General features: G+C 60.4%; 1 protein-coding gene across 1 annotated transcript in view; it reads left to right on the top strand.

The window, feature by feature from the left end:
- The first annotated feature begins 350 nt into the window (after positions 1 to 350).
- The window catches only part of RAI1 (retinoic acid induced 1), a 107,532-nt gene continuing 89,812 nt past the window's right edge, over positions 351 to 18,070 (top strand). Inside the window, exon 1 of the mRNA XM_036278447.1 lies at positions 351 to 402. The gene's annotated coding sequence lies outside the window, so the exon portion shown is untranslated. The remainder of the gene's footprint in view (positions 403 to 18,070) is intronic.

Here is an 18,070-nt window from a genome sequence, read left to right as displayed (position 1 = left end):
CGCTCTCGCTCTCCTTCTCCCCCACGCGTCGACCGCCGGCTCGCTCTTGCTGTGCACAGGGGAGAGCATTTCCCCGCGGCCACCAGGCAGGCAGTTCGGGTGCGCGGCCAGGCCGGGTCCCGCGCCGCCGGACCCCGGGCCCGGGTGCGCCCCCGCCCGCGGCTGGGCTGGGAGAGGCGACCTGGAGAGCGCGGCGGCGGCGAGGACGAGCGGCGAACGGAGCAGGCCGCCCTGCCTGCGGCCCGAGCGCCGGCGCAAGGGGGGGCGCCGCGGCCCACCCTCCTGCCCGCCTGGCCGGGGCTGCCGGGCCCACGCTCCCTGACCCCCAATGGCCGACCGGGCCTCGGGGCCGCGAAGTCGCAGCGCCAGACCCAGGGCCCCCGAGTGAGCCGGGGCGCCGAGGTGAGCAGAGCGCCGGGCGCGGGGGGCGCGGGGCGTGGGATCCGAGGCCGGGTGAAGACTGGACGCGCGATGGGCCAGCACGTAGGAGTCCGCGGGGTCACTGCTTTGTGTGGCGTGGGGGGTGCGCGAGGTCACCGGATGGCCGTCTGGGGAGCCGCAGGGTGGGGGCGCCCTGCGCCGCGGACGAGGGTCTTGAGGAATATGTGTGCGGCCGACTGGGGGCGGTTCGTGTCGTGGGGGCGCCAGAAGCGCGGGTGGAGCGCGGCCGGAGGCTCTGCGCGCTCGGGGGAGCGAAGTGTTTGCCGAGCGTGGGGTGGGGACGTGGGGGGCAGTCGCCCGGCGCCGGGAGCGGACCTTTGTGAGTGCGTCCGGTGGGTGGGGGGCGGGAGGCGACGTCTCCGTGTGGGACTCGGGGTCCGGCGTGGGCCACAGCTGGGGAGGCAGGGACGCGAGGGGCGGGGAGGCCCGTGTGGCGAGATGGAGCTCGAGGGGCTCACCGCGGTGCCCCAGCCCGGGCAGCGGCGCGGGCCTGTGCGCAGGCCGCGCGACCCGGCAGGAAGCTGCCCGAGGCCCGGGAGCTCCGACGCGGCCAGGCCCGGGGCGCGCGGGCCCTTCGGAGGGTGGCATGACGGCCCGGGGCGCCGGGCACGCGAGCCCCGTGTCCCCAGACAGCCGCGCGCCGGCCAGGTCCCTGGCCCCCGCGCCTGAGGAGCAGGGGATCAGGGAGACCGACGTGGGGGCCGGGCGGCGTCCCGGAGCGAGGCGGGGGCGAGGGAGTGGCAGGACACGGGGGTGACATTTGGAGCCTTGGTCGCGCCGGAGGCCGCCGAGGAGGGGCGGAGGGGAAGCGAAACATCCACCAGGCCCCAGGCCGTGCGGCCCCAGCTTCCTGGGGCGCCCGTTTTCCCAGCGAGCGGTTTCCTTCCTGGGGCTCCTGGTCCTCCTTAAATCCGAGCCAAGGCCGGGGCCGTGCCCTCCTCTCGGGAGCCCCGGGTGGTGGGGAGCCCCGGGTTTCGGCTCGGAATGGAGAGACCCAGGGTAACAATGCGCAGTTGGGGGCTTGGGGGAAGGGAGGCAGCGGCTTGAATGGCGGACCCGGGCCCTGAGCTTCCCCCTCGCCGCGCTCCCTCCCGTAGCTCCTTTCCCTTGGTTCAGAGGGCTCTGATTCGAGGACCCACGCGGGACCGCACGCTCCCCTCCCACCCAGGGTGCACCCCCGCCTGGTTTCTCTTCCAACGCAGCGGTGTGCTGGGGATTCAAGGGCGTTACATCTGGTTGCAGTCCAGTCTCCTGCCTCTGCTGGGCTGTTAAGACCTCGCGCTGACGTCAGAGCAGGGGAATTACTTCTTTTTATTTTATCTTTTTAGTTGTCTGCTGCCCTGGGAGGGGAGGGAGGTGGGCTGGGCGAGCTCTGAGGTGGAGGCGCCAGTGCTCTGGGAGCCCCAGGCTGGGGCTCAGCTTCTCTCCCCCACCCCCAAAGGCAGGCCCACCCTGGGTAGGGGCCGCCTTCACGGCAGACTGACCACACAGCTGTGTTCCCAGGGGCTTCCCTGGGACGTGGCCTTCCTCATCTGGAAGGTGGAAAGGAATCTTCCAGTTTCCCACCCCTGGACAGCAAGGGGTGTATGGGCCCCAGGAGCATCCAGGAGGAAACCCTTAGGGACAAAGAGAAGTGGCCTTTTGGGTGACCAGTGGAGTGGCGTAGACATTCTGGTCTGGGGGAAGCTGAACTGCAAAATTCTGGCAAAGGCTCTCAGGAGCAGAAGCCTGGGAGGGAAGGAGGCTATTCCAGGGGTGACCCAGGCCCCAGAAGCTGACTGTGGGGTGGGCAAATGGGACATTTCTCAACAGTGGCTTTCAAATGATTGCTTGTGACCTGTGGTAAGAAATACATTTTAAGCCACAATCTTGTTCACCCTCACTGTACACAACTGAAATGAAGGTTTAGTGAAATAACTCTTTCTTTTACTTCCTCCGTTGATCTGCTGCTTTCTATTCTAGTCTATTTAAATTTTTTTTAATTGCTGGTTGCAACTCACTAAATTGATTTTACAGCCCACTAATGAGTCCTACCCAGAGGTTTGGAAAACAGGCTAGAAAATGAATCTGGCTTCTGTTCATTCAGCAAACATTAAGAGGCCCTAACAAGTTCTCTCTTTTAAAAAAATTATTAATTTTATTGGGGTGACATTGGTTAGTAAGATTATGTAGGTTTCAAGTGTACAGTTCTATGGTGTATCATCTGTATATTGCATTGTGTGCCCACCACCCAAAGTCAGATCTGCTGCCACCATCTGTTTGACGCCCTTTACCCTTTACTGCCCTTCACCTCCCCCCAAGTTCTCGCTTTTTAAATTACTCACATAACACATGGATTTTTCTTCTCATTGTAAAAAATGTAAAAAAAAAAAAAAAAAAATGCAGAAGAATATAGACTGAAAGTGCCCGCCACACCCCGCCTCACAGGTGACGCCGGTTAACAGTTGGAGCACATCCTTCCAGACACGTTGCTGCTCACGCAAGCATCTGTCATACGCACAGACACCTAGTTTTCTTTGACCCCAAATGAGCACATACTTCAGGCTCTGATTCTGCAACTTCCTTTTCTCTTCGCTTGTCCCTTCGAGGCCATAGGGTGAGGTGCTTCAGGTCAAGGGTGGGTTGGCTCCTGGCTCCACCACACACTGAATGGAGTTATTTACCTCTCTGTGCCTCAGTGTCCCTATCTGTACAATGGGAATAACTGTCCTGGCCTCTCAGGACTATAGTGAAGATTTTTTAGAATATGTTTTTATTGATTTTTTAGAGAGAGAGAGAGAGAAATGGAAACATCCATGAAGAGAACATCGATTGGCTGCCTCCTGCATGCCCCGCACTGGGGATTGAGCCTGAAACCCAGGCATGTGCCCTGACCGGTAATCGAACAGGGACCTCTCAGTCCATGGGACGACGCTCCATCCACTGAGCCACACCGGCCAGGCTCTAGTGAAGATTTAATGAGTTGACTCATATAAACATATATGGAGTAGTACTTGTCCCTATAAATGCCTTGCCATCACCATCATCGTTATTATCACTATTCTATTTCCATGGCAGCCTATTGCTTTTAATAGCTGCCTGTGGCTGGGGCCTGGATGCCCCACCCCTTCTGATGGCAGGCGGGTGGAGGGGGAGGCCCAAGCACAGCCTGAGCACTGAGCAGGGTTCTGTGGGGAGGCACCTGGGCTTGCTGGCCCCCAGGGAACACATACTTTCCAGGGACCCACTGTTTTGAAGTTCTTTGCTCAATGCAGCTGCTTCTAAAAGGTTGCACAGTGCAGTAGGTGAGACGTGAGACCCAGAAGACACCCAAGGGGACCGGCACTGCCATGGGAGCTCATGCAAGGGCTCATGCCAGAAGTAGGCCCCCTGTGACAGCACAATGCAGATGTTAGAGGGGTGGCGAGGGAGACTGTAGGGCAGCATCTTGGTAAGACTTGCCCGAGAAGAGCAGAGGAAGAAGGCGTGTGGTCCCTTTCCAACGTGGTGGGACAGACGGCCTGAGCTTTCAGATTCAGGAGCAAATGTGCCAGTGTTGGCCAGAGTTGGGGCTTCGGGGAAGAGGGGTGTTGGAACAGGGGCTTCAGGCACAGGTAGGTCACGAGAGAGTTCCTGGCAGAGGGAACACACAGCATATCTGAACAGGCGTGCCGCTCGCGTGGCTGAGGGGTGGAATTGACTCAGCAGGAATGATGGCGAAGAGGCCTGCTGGTGCTGGGCCTCCTCCTGGCCTCCCTGCCTCCAGACGGCCCCTCCCAGTGTGGGTCACCCTGCCAGAGTGACCTTTCTCAACTACAGCAGATACTTGCAGCGGCTCATGCTACCTCCTGTATAAAAGGCCAGTCCTTGGTCCTTCCCAGGCTGCGGGGGCCCTTTCTGGTATCGTGTACCTGCTCTGCTGTGTCCTTCAGCCTCTTCCCCTCCAGCCACAGCACTGTCCTCCGTCCCAGCGTCAGCTAGGTGCAGCCCTGGCCTGGTTCTTCCACCTGAGATGCCCCTCACCTTCCTCCTTACCTCCCAAGGCCGAAACAGACACCTTGTCTCCCCCTTCTCTGCGGTTGAGCCAGGAGGAGAGGGAGGCAGAGGGGGAGAGGAGAAGGGACAGAGAGACAGAGATGGGGTTGGGGGACAGAGAGACAGAGATGGGGTTGGGGGACAGAGAGACATGAGAAGGAGTGAGGAACATGAGAAAGGGTTCTTGTTGCTGAATGGTATGCTTAGAATCAGGAAAGAAACATCCAGGAGCACTGTGGGTTCCCACCACACTGGACCTACATTCATTCATTCATTCGTCCATCCGTCCGTCCATCCCTTCATTTGGCAGACATGCCCTCAGCGTTTTCTCCACCCAGCCCTGTGCGCACAGTGGCCCCAGAGAGGAGCGTGTGTGGCCTGGCCTTCCAGGTCCTCCAAGTCTGTGGGCCCGGTGGACAGGGAACACCTAGTTTATGCTCAGAGTCCTGCTCAGGAGAGAAGGTGCCCAGGACGCTGGGGAGGGGCAGAGGGAGGCCCGTGGAGGGAGAACAGATGTGGCAGGGCCCAGGGTGTGTGTGGGGCAGAGGGCCAGTGGTAAGGAGTTGTGGGTGGAAAGCCCAGGCAGGTTGGCACCCCCCTCCCCTCTCAGGCCTGAGTCGTGCCTGTACATTGGAGAGGGTGGACTGCTGGGCTGAGGAAGGAGGGGACCCAGGGGAGAGGGCTGACCGAACAGGGGCGGGGGGCTTGCTCCGAGTGTGGCCAGGCCCCAGCCGTGGTCTGGAGGGAAGGTGTGCAGACGGGCGGAGCTCCCTCCTTGGAGGTGCTGCCTGTCCGTGCAGCACAGTGGGGGAAGGCTCCATCTGGGATCAGGAAGAGGTTCAGTTCCAACTGCTGCTTCGGGCAGGTCATTTCCCTTTCTCAGCATCAATTTCCTCTCGAGGCCCTGAGCTCGGGGTCATCAGCACAGACCTAGGGAGGGGTTGGGCCAGCCTCAAGTCAAACAGGTGCCTGCTGTCCTCTCTGATGCTCCATAACTCTCCTTTAAAACAGGCAGAATCACAGGCCACGTGGCTCTTACACTTACGGCTAGAGGACTTGGCAGGAGGACGAGATCGCAGTTCTTACCCCTTTCCATCCATGTCAGGTTGCACCTAAATCTTCTGTGAGGTGACACCACCCCAAAGTGTCTTTTCTGGTCAAGTGAGGCTGGTAGATTGAGTGGGTCTGTGTTACACAGTAGGGCAGGCAAGAATTGTTTTCTGGCCAGAGTTTGTTTCCAAAGGGGGCTTTGCCCCAGGTATGGGTGGATCCTGAGAAAGCATCCAGCAACTTGTGACTTCCAGGCAGTGAATCCTGGCCATATAACCACAAGCTCATTCATTTGTTCATTCGTTCATTCATTCATTTATAAATTGCATTGCACACCAGGGTGCTGGGAGCTCAGCCATGAACTTGAAACATTTCTGTTACAGCACAGTGGGTAAGCTCCTGTGTTTTGAGTTCAGCTGCCGGGGTTCAAATCCTGACTTTGCCACTCACTAACTTGGGCATGAGATTTCCTTGAGGACAATGAGAGCACCTACCTTATTGGGTCGTTGGGAAAATTAGTGAGTTAATGCAGATAAAATATTTAAAACAGGGCCTGACAAGGAAAGTGCTGGAGAATGGCTCCTTCTCCTCCTCCTCATTTTTGTCCCTGCCCTGCAGAGTCTCACAGACCAGCTTGATGCTGAGGGAGGTCAGTCCCAGCCAGGACTTCCTGGGAGGGATGACACCTGGGGAGGGGGTGGCGGTGCTCCGAGCCAGGCACCTGCCCAGGCAGGCCAGCTTCTTGAGTCAGCACTCCTAGCGCCTCCCGGCCTGGCGAGACCTTTGCAGGGGCCCCGGGAGCCTGCTCTGTGGAGTTCAGTGGGTGAGGGTGAGGCCTGTCCTGGGGAGGCCCTGTGAGGGTCTCATTCACTTGGAAATGTCTAAATCTGCCTGGTACCAGGTGGGCTTTGGCTTTTAAGAAAGAATTTCAGTGTCAAATATGGAAGCTGGAAGTGTTTCTGACGGACATCCTCCATTGCTGGAGGCCTCCAGACCGTATCTGGGTGTCCTCAAGCGGCTGGTGCCTCTGGCTCTCCGAGCTCCTGCGCCCTCGTTAATCAAACAGCACAATTAATAGTACCGGCTTCATAGTTTTGTTTTTAAGAGGATAAAATAAGATGGTGCCTCTAATGCACTTAGCTGTGCTTGACACATAGCAAAGTGCCTATTAAATATTGCCTATTAGTAGTAATAGTTCTCTGAAAACATAAGTGTAAATTAAAAATCACCTGAAAGATTTCTTGGGGGCTACAGCTCCTTAGAGGTGGGAAGTTGTAAACCTTCACTAACCCTGTAGGACAAAGAATGATTACAATGACTGGAAATACACTGAGGCCCAGAGAAGTTTAGCTACTGTAGCAAGGTCACACCATAATCCAGGGTGGAGTAGGGGACGGGGAAACACACTGGATTGCAATCCTGTGCTTTCGGATGCTTTGATAGTTATTCCTTCAGCAAACAGTTATGGATGATTGGCATGGATATACACCTGGGGACACATGGGCCTGTCTCTGGTCTGATGAGAAAATGAAATTTATACGTGATTATAGTAAGAGGTAAAATAAAAATCACCTGTTCTATTGAGGGGATAAGGGGGAAGAGCCATGCCTTCATTCATTGGGGGAGGAGGGCACTGGGCCAGGCCTTACAGCTGTTGTCCAAAAGTAGTGGTTCTCATGGTCCGAATGTCCTCTGACTGACAGAATCCTCAGGGGACGTATGGACCCTGTCTGGAGACATTTTGGTTGTCTCAGCAGGGAGGGTGCTGGCACGAGTGGGTAGAGGCCAGGGATGCTGCTAAAGGTGCACAGGACAGCCCCACAACAAAGTGTCTGGTCCAAAATGTCAACAGTGCCACGGGGGTTGGGAAACCTTACCCTGGAGAAGCAGTAGTGACCGAGTGGATGCCACCTTGGCCCTTTTGAAGTTTCCAGTCTGGTAGGTGAGCAACCGTTAAAGAAATAATTGCACTTATGTGGATTTCATTATAAGTGTGTTGCGAGCTAAGAGGGTCACGTGCAGAGTGAGGGAAGAAGAGTGGAGGGGATACCTTTCAGGAGGTCTTTCCAGGCAGGAGGTACAGCCCAAGCGAAGGTTCGGAGGCAGAAAGTGAAAAGATGTCTGGTGGGAAGGGTGGACACCTGGTGTGTGTCTGAGGAGACAGAAGAAAATGACCCAGCCTCAGGGGCTTCCAGAGGCAGAAGATAAAGGCCAGAGGACCTTTCACTTTTGCCTGGTTTGAGGGAACTACAACTCCCAGCATGCTGTGTTCTGGGGGACTGAGCCAAGGGGACCGGCAGAGGTCTTGTGGGTGGGAGTGCTGCTTTCCTGTGGGGGCCCAGCCTCCGCCCCTTCTGTCATTTGTATCCCTCTGATAGGTGGGGAAGAGAAGCAGGAAAAAAAGAGAAGAGGAAGAACACTGTTTATTTCAAACAGATAGGGGTGGGGGAGGGGGGAAGGAATAGCTTTTAGTATACCTTTGAGATGAGCACAGAAAATCACCACCGTTACCCAAAATAGCACTAAAAGCAGACGTTTTGCCAAATCAGACTTAATCGAGTAGCTCTCTCTTCTTGAGTCCAGCAGGATGTGGATGGAGCTGGCTTTGTTCCCTTGGGGTGACATTGTCCCTGGGAGGGGGGCTAAGTAAACATAAAGGCTCTGGTCTCCCCGGCAGGACAGGAGCCTGGGGAGCTCAGCTTGGCAGCCCTTGGCCTCACCCTGAGGGTTCCAGAGGGCCAGAGATGGTGTGTGTGTGGTGGTGGTGGGGGAGGTATGCCTGGCAGCAGGGCCAGATGGGTGCAAGCAGAGGTGGAAGAGGCCTGGTCCTGTAATAAGCGCATGAATGCCTGTCTCTTTGGATGCTGAAAGGGATCATGGAGAAAAGCCATCATTTAATAAGTGCCTGCTGTTGTGCTGGGCATTGGGTGGTTCTCTCTCGGCCATATTAACTGCCCTGTAGAGAGTGTCAAGGAAATTGAAACTCAGAGAGGTTCAGTGACCTGCTTGAGGTCACATAGCAACCAAGTGGCGGAGCTCAGATTGAAGACTAGATCTGTTGGGCTCCCAAGCCAAGCCCTGCCTGCTGGTCATTCATTCATTTGGCAGGTAATCACTGGCTGTAAGTTTCTAGGGCTTGGAGGCAGACAAAAGTGAGCTTGAATTCCGATTGAGGCAGTTTCAGTGCTGTGGCTTTCTCTGGGAGCATCCTGTCGTCTGTCAAGTGAGCATAGCCATTCCTTTATCCTAAAGTGACCGTAAGGGTTAAACTGCATGGAAGGGGAGAGGGAGGCCCAGGGAGGCCAACCTGCCCCTGGCCACCCAGGTGGCAGGGTGCAGTAAAAGCACCCTGGGCAGAGCCAGTGAGATTGTGGTATCTTTGTGCAGTATCAGTGTTAGGTTTCTTTATTTGAAAGGAGAGAAAGGTAGAGAAGGTGGTGTGGAATGCGGGTGTTTATTTTTCTTTGCCCTGTTTCACCTCTGGCTGATAGGGCTTCCCACGAACTACAGAGAGATCTGTTCAGGGCGGGTACTGACACCGCCCCTCCTCAAGTGGGGCCCCCAGTGGAGCCTGTGAGCCCTCATCCCAGAGCGTGGGATACCTACGAACCCCCAAAAAGTAAGGGATGGGTGAGGGGCATGAAACCAGGGCATCCCTCAGTGCCCTCCAATTCAGTCCCATTTCTTTTCTTATCTCCTGGCAGCCGGTGGGTTGCTGGGAAATCAGGGGCAACCTTCCTGATGGACAAACAAAACAAGCTTTGCTCACAAAAGGAGAGGGGAGGTTGGCTGGGCCTCTCCGGCTCCCCTCCCCCTGCCCGAGCCCCTGGCGGAGGCTTGGCTCCCGCTCCGCCCAGCTGGCACCCGCGTACTGAGAGGCAGCGAGCGGGCTGCAGAGCCGGGTAGTCAGGCCACCCTGGCCCAGCGCCCCTTGCACGGGGGTGGTTCGAGGAACGATGGGCCTGTGGGGTGGCTGAGTCGGGCTCTGCTGGAATGGCTGCTTCCTCCTCCCTTTCAGCTGGCAAGGCGGCTCAGAGCGAGCCGGGCCCGCAGGTAGCGGAGAACGACGGCAGACCCAGGGGAAGACACACACAAGGCTTTGTGCGCGGCGGCGGGAGGCCCGGCGGCGGCGGAGGGCCGGGCGCAGGGAGTGCCCGTGTGCGGACGGCCCGGAGCGAGGCCTGGCCCGGGCCCAGCGCGGCACTGCCCTCCCGGCAGATCCGGGCTTGTTCGCCCGCCGAGCCCGGCCGAGTCGGGGAGGCGTCCCCTGGCTCGCAGCGCGCCCCTCTACCCTCGTCCCCCGCGGCTCCGGGGGCGCGGCGTAAGAGGGAGCGGGTGTCCCCGGGAGCGGCCGGCTGGCCGGGGCGAGACGCGCGGTGCTGCCCGGGGACACCCGCGGGCGCGGGGCGGCGCGGCCCAGGCCGGGAGCCAGGGGGCCCCTCGAGGGGCGGGGCGGGGCGGGGCGCAGGGCCGGGACCGGGGGCGGCCGCGCGGCCATCTTGGGGGCGGGGCGTCGTCTCGGCGCCGCCTCGAGGGCGCGCGGGCGGCGGGGCCGGACGGCGGGGCAGCTGCCAGGCCAGGCCCACGGGCGCTGGCTGCCGCCTCCGGCCGGCCCCTCCTCTCCCGGCGACGCACCGGGGGAGCGGCGAGGGCCCACCCGGCTGCCCCGCGCCCCGCGCCCACCATCCCGGCCGCGGCGGCGCCTCCGCAGGTCGGCCCCGCCCCTCCGGCCGCCCGCAGCGCTGGGGGCGGGGCGCTTTCGTCGCCATGGCAGCGGCGGGTCCCGGCGTGCTTTGCGGGGCTGCCGAGGCCCCGCCCCTTCGCTGAACCCGGACTCCCCGGGGCCCCGCGTGCGGCCGGCGGGAGGCAGCGTGGGTGCTGCGGGCCCTGCTCGTGAGCTCCGGGCCGCGCTCCCCAGAGCCCGCTGGTGCCCGGGTGTCCACCGGCCGGTCAGGCCTACCGCCCACGGGCCCGAGAGGGGGGCCCGAGTGCACCCCATCCGCCAGGCCCGGCCCCCCGGCCCCGGAGCACGGGCAGCGGCCTGTTCCAGTTGGCTGCCGTCCTTGGCCCGTGTGGCCGGGAGGCACTCCTGCCCCTGAGCTCGGGCACCCCGCTGCCAGCCCAGCCCTGCCCGCGGCCCGCCTTGTGTCTGAAGGCCCCTGCCGTCCACGCCGGGCCGCCTTTCCCGGGGCTCCGCCGAGGCCCCTGCTCCGCGAGCTCGGGGTTGGGCCTTGTGCCCCCCGGCCGTGTGCCCCCCGGCCGTGTGCCCTCTGCCGTGTGCCCCCCGGCCGTGTGCCCCTCCGCCGTGTGCTCTCGGCCGTGTGCCCCCCCCCGCTGTGTGCCCTCTGCCATGTGCCCCCCGGCCGTGTGCCCCCCGGCCGTGTGCCCTCTGCCATGTGCCCTCTGCCGTGTGCCCCTCGGCCGTGTGCCCTCTGCCGTGTGCTCCCCGGCCGTGTGCCCTCGGCCGTGTGCCCCTCGGCCGTGTGCCCTCGGCCGTGTGCCCCTCGGCCGTGTGCCCTCGGCCGTGTGCCCCTCGGCCGTGTGCCCCTCGCCTGTGTGCCCTCTGCTGTGTGCCCCTCGGCCCTCCTTGAACCTCACTAGCGTGCACCGCGGAGCGGGGACCAGCCTCACGTGCAGCGGGAGGGATTCGAGCTTGAAATCAAAAAGAATTCCTGAGTCCTGAGCATTTCATTAAAATTTTGTTGTTCTGTTAATCCTCATCTGAGGGTATTTTTTCCATTGATTTTTAGAGAGTGGGAGGGAGGAAGGGGGGGTGTCACTGGCTGCCTCTCCGTACCTGCCTGGGGGTGGAACCTGCGACCCAGTGTGCCCTTGACTGGGAGTCCGAACTGCAGCCCTTTGTTCTGCCGGCCGGGCTGGGGCTCTAACCCTGAGCACCCCAGCCAGGGCAGCACTTCATTTTAAATTTATTTATCAGATTATTAATATGTCTATTTTAGAAAAACGTAAAAACGCAGGGAAACAAGTAAAAATTCTGTGATTGCACCCTTGGGACATAACCCTTGTTGACACTTTTTTTTCTGTAGACATACAATGAACATGATCAATATAATACATAGAAAATATGGAGTCATGTGATATATTTGGTTTTGTAAGGCATTTGGTGGTTTCATCGCCTTTTTTCTCACTGTAAATGGAGGACAGGTTTATTATAGACCTGGAAACTGACAAGTGAAAAGAAAAACAATTCACTCATGCTCCCCGTCTCCAGAGGTAGGCACCTTGGACTTCTCGTTGCCTCCTGTTCATGGTGCTTTGATTTGGTGTTTTTGTTTCAGTATGCTATCGCTTCTCTTGTAAATGCCATCTGATATCCTGCTTCCTCACTCAGCTCCGTGTAGAATGCTTTCCTGTGCAAGTCGGAGAGCTTCGGAAAGAGCTAGACTGCGTGGTCGCTTCACCGTGCTCATCTCCCCATCTGCGGACCCCAGGAGCACTTCCCCGCCCAGCCTGGACAGGGACATTGAAGACTTATGGGCCCAGTTGAGGTTCAGACTCCAGTAGCAAGGGCTCTAACTGGCCCCAGATGGCCAGGGCTGCAGAAGGTCTCAGATCACAGCCTCATCTGGGTCTCCCTTTCCCGGCTGTGTTCAGACTCAAAGACCTCTTGTTGGTCCTGTAACCCACCTTCTACTCCCTTGCTGTGTCCTAGAAACCAGTTTCTGCTGCTCTGGGCTCCTTGGCTTCTCTCCCGGGGCATGTGGGCCTGGCACCAGGCGTAACCCCTCTCAGCTGCCCCTCAGGCCCAGCTACCAGCTGCCCTTACCCCTGCACCCCTACATGTCCCTGCTGTCAGCCCCTCCCCTCCATTCCTAAACAGTTCAGTTATAACACATACAAGGCCTGTGTAGGCCTTGGAAAAAGCAGTTCCCAGGGATGGATCAGCATTTAAAAGGCTTGGGGGGAAAAGCCAAAAAGACAAGAGAATGTAGAGCCCTGTTCCCAGCAGAGACTGGATTCAGGGATGGAACATCGAAGGATGCCCCTGTCCTCGGGAATAGTGTCCTTGGCAGGGGAGTGGCTGCTGGAACACCAGACACCACGCCCCATCGGCCGTCATCTGCTACCACCACCGTGTGCTCTCCAACATGACAAGAGGCGGAGGGAGGTTGTGAGCCTGCAGCCAGCGGCCCTGTAAATTATATTCTCTGAACAGGTTTATTCATTTATAAAATATTTAAGGCCCATTCCGCTTTACCTGTAGCAAGGAGGCAGTCAGGTTGGGGCTGAGATTGATGATCAGAACATGAGTTATTTATCTGGATTTGCTCTTCCGGACTGGGTGCCACCTGCTCTGTGGATTGGAACCATGTGGCATGTCGGGTGTGTTCTGGGCTGTGTGTGTCTGTTTTGGGGGTTCTGTATGTGGAAGGGGTGATGGTGCTGGCATGGTTGCATCCAGACGTGTGTATGAGTCTGTGTTGGATCGCTGAGTATGTGTCTGTGTGTGTGACTGGGACCGTGTGTGGTTGTAGGTGTGTGTCGGGAGATGCGCTGGGGCGTGGGTTTGCCTGAGCATGTCTTGGGTGCTTGTGTGGTGGTGTCCGCAGTTTGGGTGGGAGCTGCACTCCGCTGTGTGTCTCATTTCTGGGCAGGGAGCCTGGGTGCCTCCTGGGTGCTGTCCGGGTGTCCTGTGGAAGGAGGCCTGCTCCTGTGTGGGTGGAGTGTGGTGGAGGCCTCTTCCCACCCACCCTGTCAGTGGTGGAGGCGGTGGTCGCTGGCTGGGTTGCACCTGCTTCTCCCCGGCCCTGAGCACGTGGAGGAACTCAGTGCCTGGCAAACCTGAGTTCTGTGACTGGGCCTCAGGCTCTAGAAAGAACTGGCTTCGGGGGCTGAAGGAACACTGAGTCTCTGACCCCCTCCCAGCAGCACTGGGCCTCCCCTGGCCTGTGGCTCAAAGACCAGAGCGAACTTGGGGGGCGGGGTGGTTCAGGCCCACATTTCACAAGTGGGGAAACTGAGGTCCAGAAGGCATACAGTCTGTTGGTGGCCAAGCTGGAACTGTAATGTGGAGCACGGCTCTCTCGTGCTCTGCTCTGGGCCCCTCCTTGGGCCTCGGTTTCCTCTCCTGTTCCTCAGTGCTGGGTTCCCAGGCCCCTGTGCTCTTGTGTAGAACACCAGGCCTGGGATGGCCAAGGCACAGAGGAGGCAGAAGCCGGCTTGCCAAGGATCCCTGAGTGCAGTCCAGCCAGGAGGCAGACAGCAAGAATGCGGAATGACTGGAAGATCCCTACTGTGGGCCCTGAGTTCTGGGAGAGTGTCCCAACTCGGGGGGCCACTCTGCACTTGAGGTGTTGTCTCCGTCCCTTCCCCAACTGCAGCCCCTGGCCCAGATGGGGCCCAGTGACCTGGAAAGTGGCCGGCATTTGGTTTTCCTCAGCTCCCCTCCCCCACCAAGCAGCTAATGTATCTGTCACGACTTCCTAATGAGGCTGCTGAGGGCCCCTCTGGGACAGGGACCTTTGCAGGCCAGTCAGCAACTGAGGGGCTGGGCCGGGCTCAGGGTCAGGTTGGGAAGAGGGGGGATGAGCCTCCGGCCCCCGCCAACTCAGCTCTTGGGGCATCGAGGCCCATCCAGGCCCCAGAGCCAGCTGCGTGAGGGTAAGGGTGCTGCAGGGAGGTGAGGATGCCCACACTCCCTGGCACTGGTGCTGTGTGTGGTAATAATGCTTCCTCTGGTCCCCGGCTGAGTTTGCAGGCCTGCAGTGCCAGGACAGATCAGCTGTGATCTGGGTGTTCGCAGTCCCTGCCCTCGGGAAGGTGCGGGGAGGGGGGCAGTAACCAATTCTCCAAGTTATTTGTGTCATCACGCATTCCTAAGTGGGAATGCACGTTTATCACAAGCCAAGGCATGCAGAAGGCATACAGGGCTCCTCTGGTGGAGAGAGGGGCCTGTGCTGGGGCGGCTCCCGGGCACCCAAACTGCTCAGCTAGGACCCGAGGGAGTCGAGGCCCCGGAGTCTCGCTCTGTGGCCCCAGGCCCCTGCCCACCGCGTCTGGGCTCCTCAGGGGCTAGGAGTTTCCCGCTAGTCTGTCATCGCGGAGTGGGACTCGGGCAGCCTGTGCCTCCTTCCAGTGCTCCTTGCCCTCCCTGCCAGGGCCCTCGAGACATGTGCCGGCGGCAGCCTAGACCCTGGAGCGCCGGAGGCGCTGCCCCAGGGGACCCCGGGAGCCGCGGCACAGCGGCTGCCTCAGCCCGCCTGCCACGCTGTCTCAGGCCCTTTGCTCTCAGAGCACCTGGGCGGAAGGAAGGAAGCCGGGAAGAGAGGAAATCGGAAAACCGGGCCCGTTGCCCCACGATCCTACAGCCAGGCATTTGTTCACTCGAGCCCCCTGCCAGCTGCCGGTTCACTGGGTACCCGTTCACCGCCCCGCTCCGAGCTGCGAGACCTTCCGCGTCCTGCCCACCCAGGGTTTGGGGGGAAAAGTCAAATGAGTTGGCAGTGAGCAGTCCTTGGTGATCTCACCTGTTTACAGCTCATCCTCCCTCAAGGCCACGCTCGGTGGCCCTGACTGCAGTCCGACCCAGTCCGGTGGCACGGCCTCACCAGCCACAGCCCCTCCCGGTGGCCCCTCCCCGCCATCTCCTGTGGTGGACTGGTTGTGAGCCCAGCTTCAGGAGCCAGGCTGCCCAGGTGCAAACCCTCCCCTGGGCGTGTGCCAGCCGCAAGGCTCTGGTAGTCAGTGCCCCTCTCCAAGCCTCTGCAGAGGGGAAGCGCGTAGTGAGGGCCCGGCTCCTGGGGCTGCCGAGGGAGGCCCTGCGTAAGTGCTTATAAACGCCTAAGTGTTGGCTGCTGCTGCTGTTGCTGAACGAATGAACCACCTGCGGGCAGCGACCTGGGTTGTTGGGGGACCCAGAGGGAGTCCCATGGCTCCTCCAGGTCTCAGTTTCCCTGGCAGTCTCTTCGGGACAAAGACACACCTGCCTCTCTCTGTCGGACCTCCTCTCTCATCCGCCAGAGACCTATTCTTGGGACCTGGGCTGGGCTCCTGAGGTGGGGTCCAGGCCCACACCCCCATCCCAGGCTGGCCTGCCCCAGTGGACAGCGAGCTAGAGGCCAAGTCCTGCTCTTGGGAAGGCACCCCCGACCCCTCCTGTGTTTGCCCCTTGCCCCTGGGGGGTGCGCCCTCCAAGGGTCTTCTCTTAGGCTCATGAACTGTGATCATGCTTTGTGGTGGGAGCAGGTGGGTCTCATTGCCCCTGCGTAGATCTGGCGGGTCGCTGGAGGGGCAGCAGAGCCTCGGAAGGGCCGAGTCTCCCTCTTGGCCACCACCTGGCCCCTCATCTTCTGAGCGAAGTGCTCGATGGGGAGTGGCTGCTGGGTCAGGGTCCTGTATTTAACTCCTCACCCCCTTGGGGGACTTCAGCCACGCCACTGCCGCTGCCGCCCTCTGGCCTCTTGGTGCTGGGAGGTCTCTGGCTTGGCGTTCAAGGCCCTCTGGACCGGCTGCTGAACACGTCCCCCGCGCCACCCCGCTCTGCACCAAGAGTAGTCGTGATGGTCACTCAGTATGTGCCAGGAGTCTTGGAGGGCGTCCGCTGTGACCTCTGAGAGGCCCCCGGATGCCTGTCTGTGCCTTACCCCCCTTACCATTCAGAAGCTGTTCCCACCGCCTGGAACGGGGCCCCTCTCTCCCTGGGATCTGTCTGGGCCCAGGGTGAGGGCTGTGTCCTGTCTCCTGGCCCCACAGTTCCTTGAGGACAGTCCGGTCTGACCGCTGCCTCTCTGCATCCCACCTGGGGCGGGCACAGGGGTTGGCAGTGGGGCCCCGGGGCCTGAGACTTCGTGCTTCCCTGTGGGACCTCCCTGCGCGCCCCTCCCGTCAGGTGGGCCTCAGCCTTCTCTCTCCCTTGATTCCCCCCCCCCCCCCCGCCTCATTCTGCAGAGGGAAGGTGAAAGGGGCGAGGGAGGAGGTGAGCCTGCCCCGGAGTTTCTCCAAGATGACTCCCCCCCTCCCCTCCCGTCTTCCCTTCCCTTTGCCATTCAGCCCTCCTGCCCTCTGGTCTGCATCAGCCACATCCCTCTCCAGATGTGCCCCCTAACGGCCCCTCTGCGCCAGCTCAGGGACGGGCCATAGAGCGCAGCGCAGCGCAGCGCCCGTCGGAGAGCCGGCCCTGCGGCAGACAGCGCTGGCCTGCAGGAGGAGTTGGTGTGGGCTGCCCCCAGGACTCCTGCCTGGACAAGGTGGTCTTAGAAAGGAAGGCTTGCACACCCATGTGAAACGGTCCCACTTGGAGGAAGCAGAGAGCTGTCTTTGGTCCCAGACGGGGAAGGTCGGCAGAGGCTTCCGAGCTGAGCCTGGGAGAAGATAAGCGTGAGCTAGTCCAGGAGCTGGGGACAGCAGTCCAGGAGGGGACAGTGGGCCTGGGCACCGCATTGCCTGGTCTAGTGGGGGTGGGAGGAAGGGACCAGAAGGTGGTGAGGCATGGAGCTGGAGAGGTGGGCACAGGACCTTCACTGCTTGACAACCAGGTCTCCCTACTGCCAAGGGTCCCGCATCAGGCCCTCTGACCGAGCGGGCTTGGACCACCTGCCTCCCCTCAGGACACAGCCTAGCCTCCGCCTGGTTCCTCAGCACCGGTCCAGCCCTCAGGTGTGGATTGTGGGCTGACTGTGTGTGCACAGGTGGGGGGTTCACAGTGACCTGTGTGGGCTTGGTGTCATTGGGGCCTGCCGGGTGGGCTCTTCTGGTCTGCCAGGTGCCCAGCCTGTTTGACCTTCAGCCAGGACTTGGCAAACCCCGTCCCATCCCGGTGTCCTTGCCAACAAGGTGGTGGTGCACGGAGACGGTCAGCCCTCCCTGATTAAGAAGGTGGTGGAAGCCTGGAGGGAGGTACCTTGGCTCTCCTCGGGCTCTGCCCTCCCTGGCCGGGGCTCTGCCCTCCCTGGCCGGGGCTCTGCCCTCCCTGGCCGGGGCTCTGCCCTCACCTGGCCGGGGCTCTGCCCTCCCTGGCCGGGGCTCTGCCCTCCCTGGTCGGGGCTCTGCCCTCCCTGGCTGAGGCAAGGATCAGGCTCACACGAGCTGAGCAGCAATCCTGTCAGACTCCGTGGGAAGCTTGGTACTGGGGGGCTTGTCGCCACTTAGGAGGTGAGTTCGGCATTCTCTTACTCCGCAGATGGCCGCCCTGAGGCTTGTGGGGATACTGCCCTGCACTCAGAGGCGCCGGGCTGGGAGGTGGCCGCGAATGCAGGTGTGTGCAATCGCAGAGCCATTTGTGACCGGGGCGGGGCTGCACGGTCACGTCTGCTGTTTCTAGGCTGTGGCTCAGGGTGGGGCGGCCGTGCCCGCTTCGGTTGTGTCTCCTGGTGGTTGGCATGGTGCTTCCATGTAGCAGGTGCTCGGTAGATGCTGGGACTGGATGGCTGGGGTGGTGAGCTGTTCATAGTTCCTTGCTCTGCCACTCCGCCTCCATCCGGGAGCCGTGGGGTAGGGGGTGAGCAGGCAGGAGACCTGGAGCTTCCGAGCTTCCGGACAGAGTGGGCTCACAGGAGGCTGGGGAGGACAGCTGCCTGGAGGTGGGCTGATGGTTGCCACGCTGTAG

Source organism: Molossus molossus, unplaced genomic scaffold (genome assembly GCF_014108415.1).
Source record: "Molossus molossus isolate mMolMol1 unplaced genomic scaffold, mMolMol1.p scaffold_m16_p_28, whole genome shotgun sequence".
In the NCBI taxonomy this organism is placed as follows: domain Eukaryota; kingdom Metazoa; phylum Chordata; class Mammalia; order Chiroptera; family Molossidae; genus Molossus; species Molossus molossus.
The sequence above is the reverse complement of the archived record's forward strand: the minus strand, read 5'-3'. Positions and strand labels throughout refer to the sequence as shown.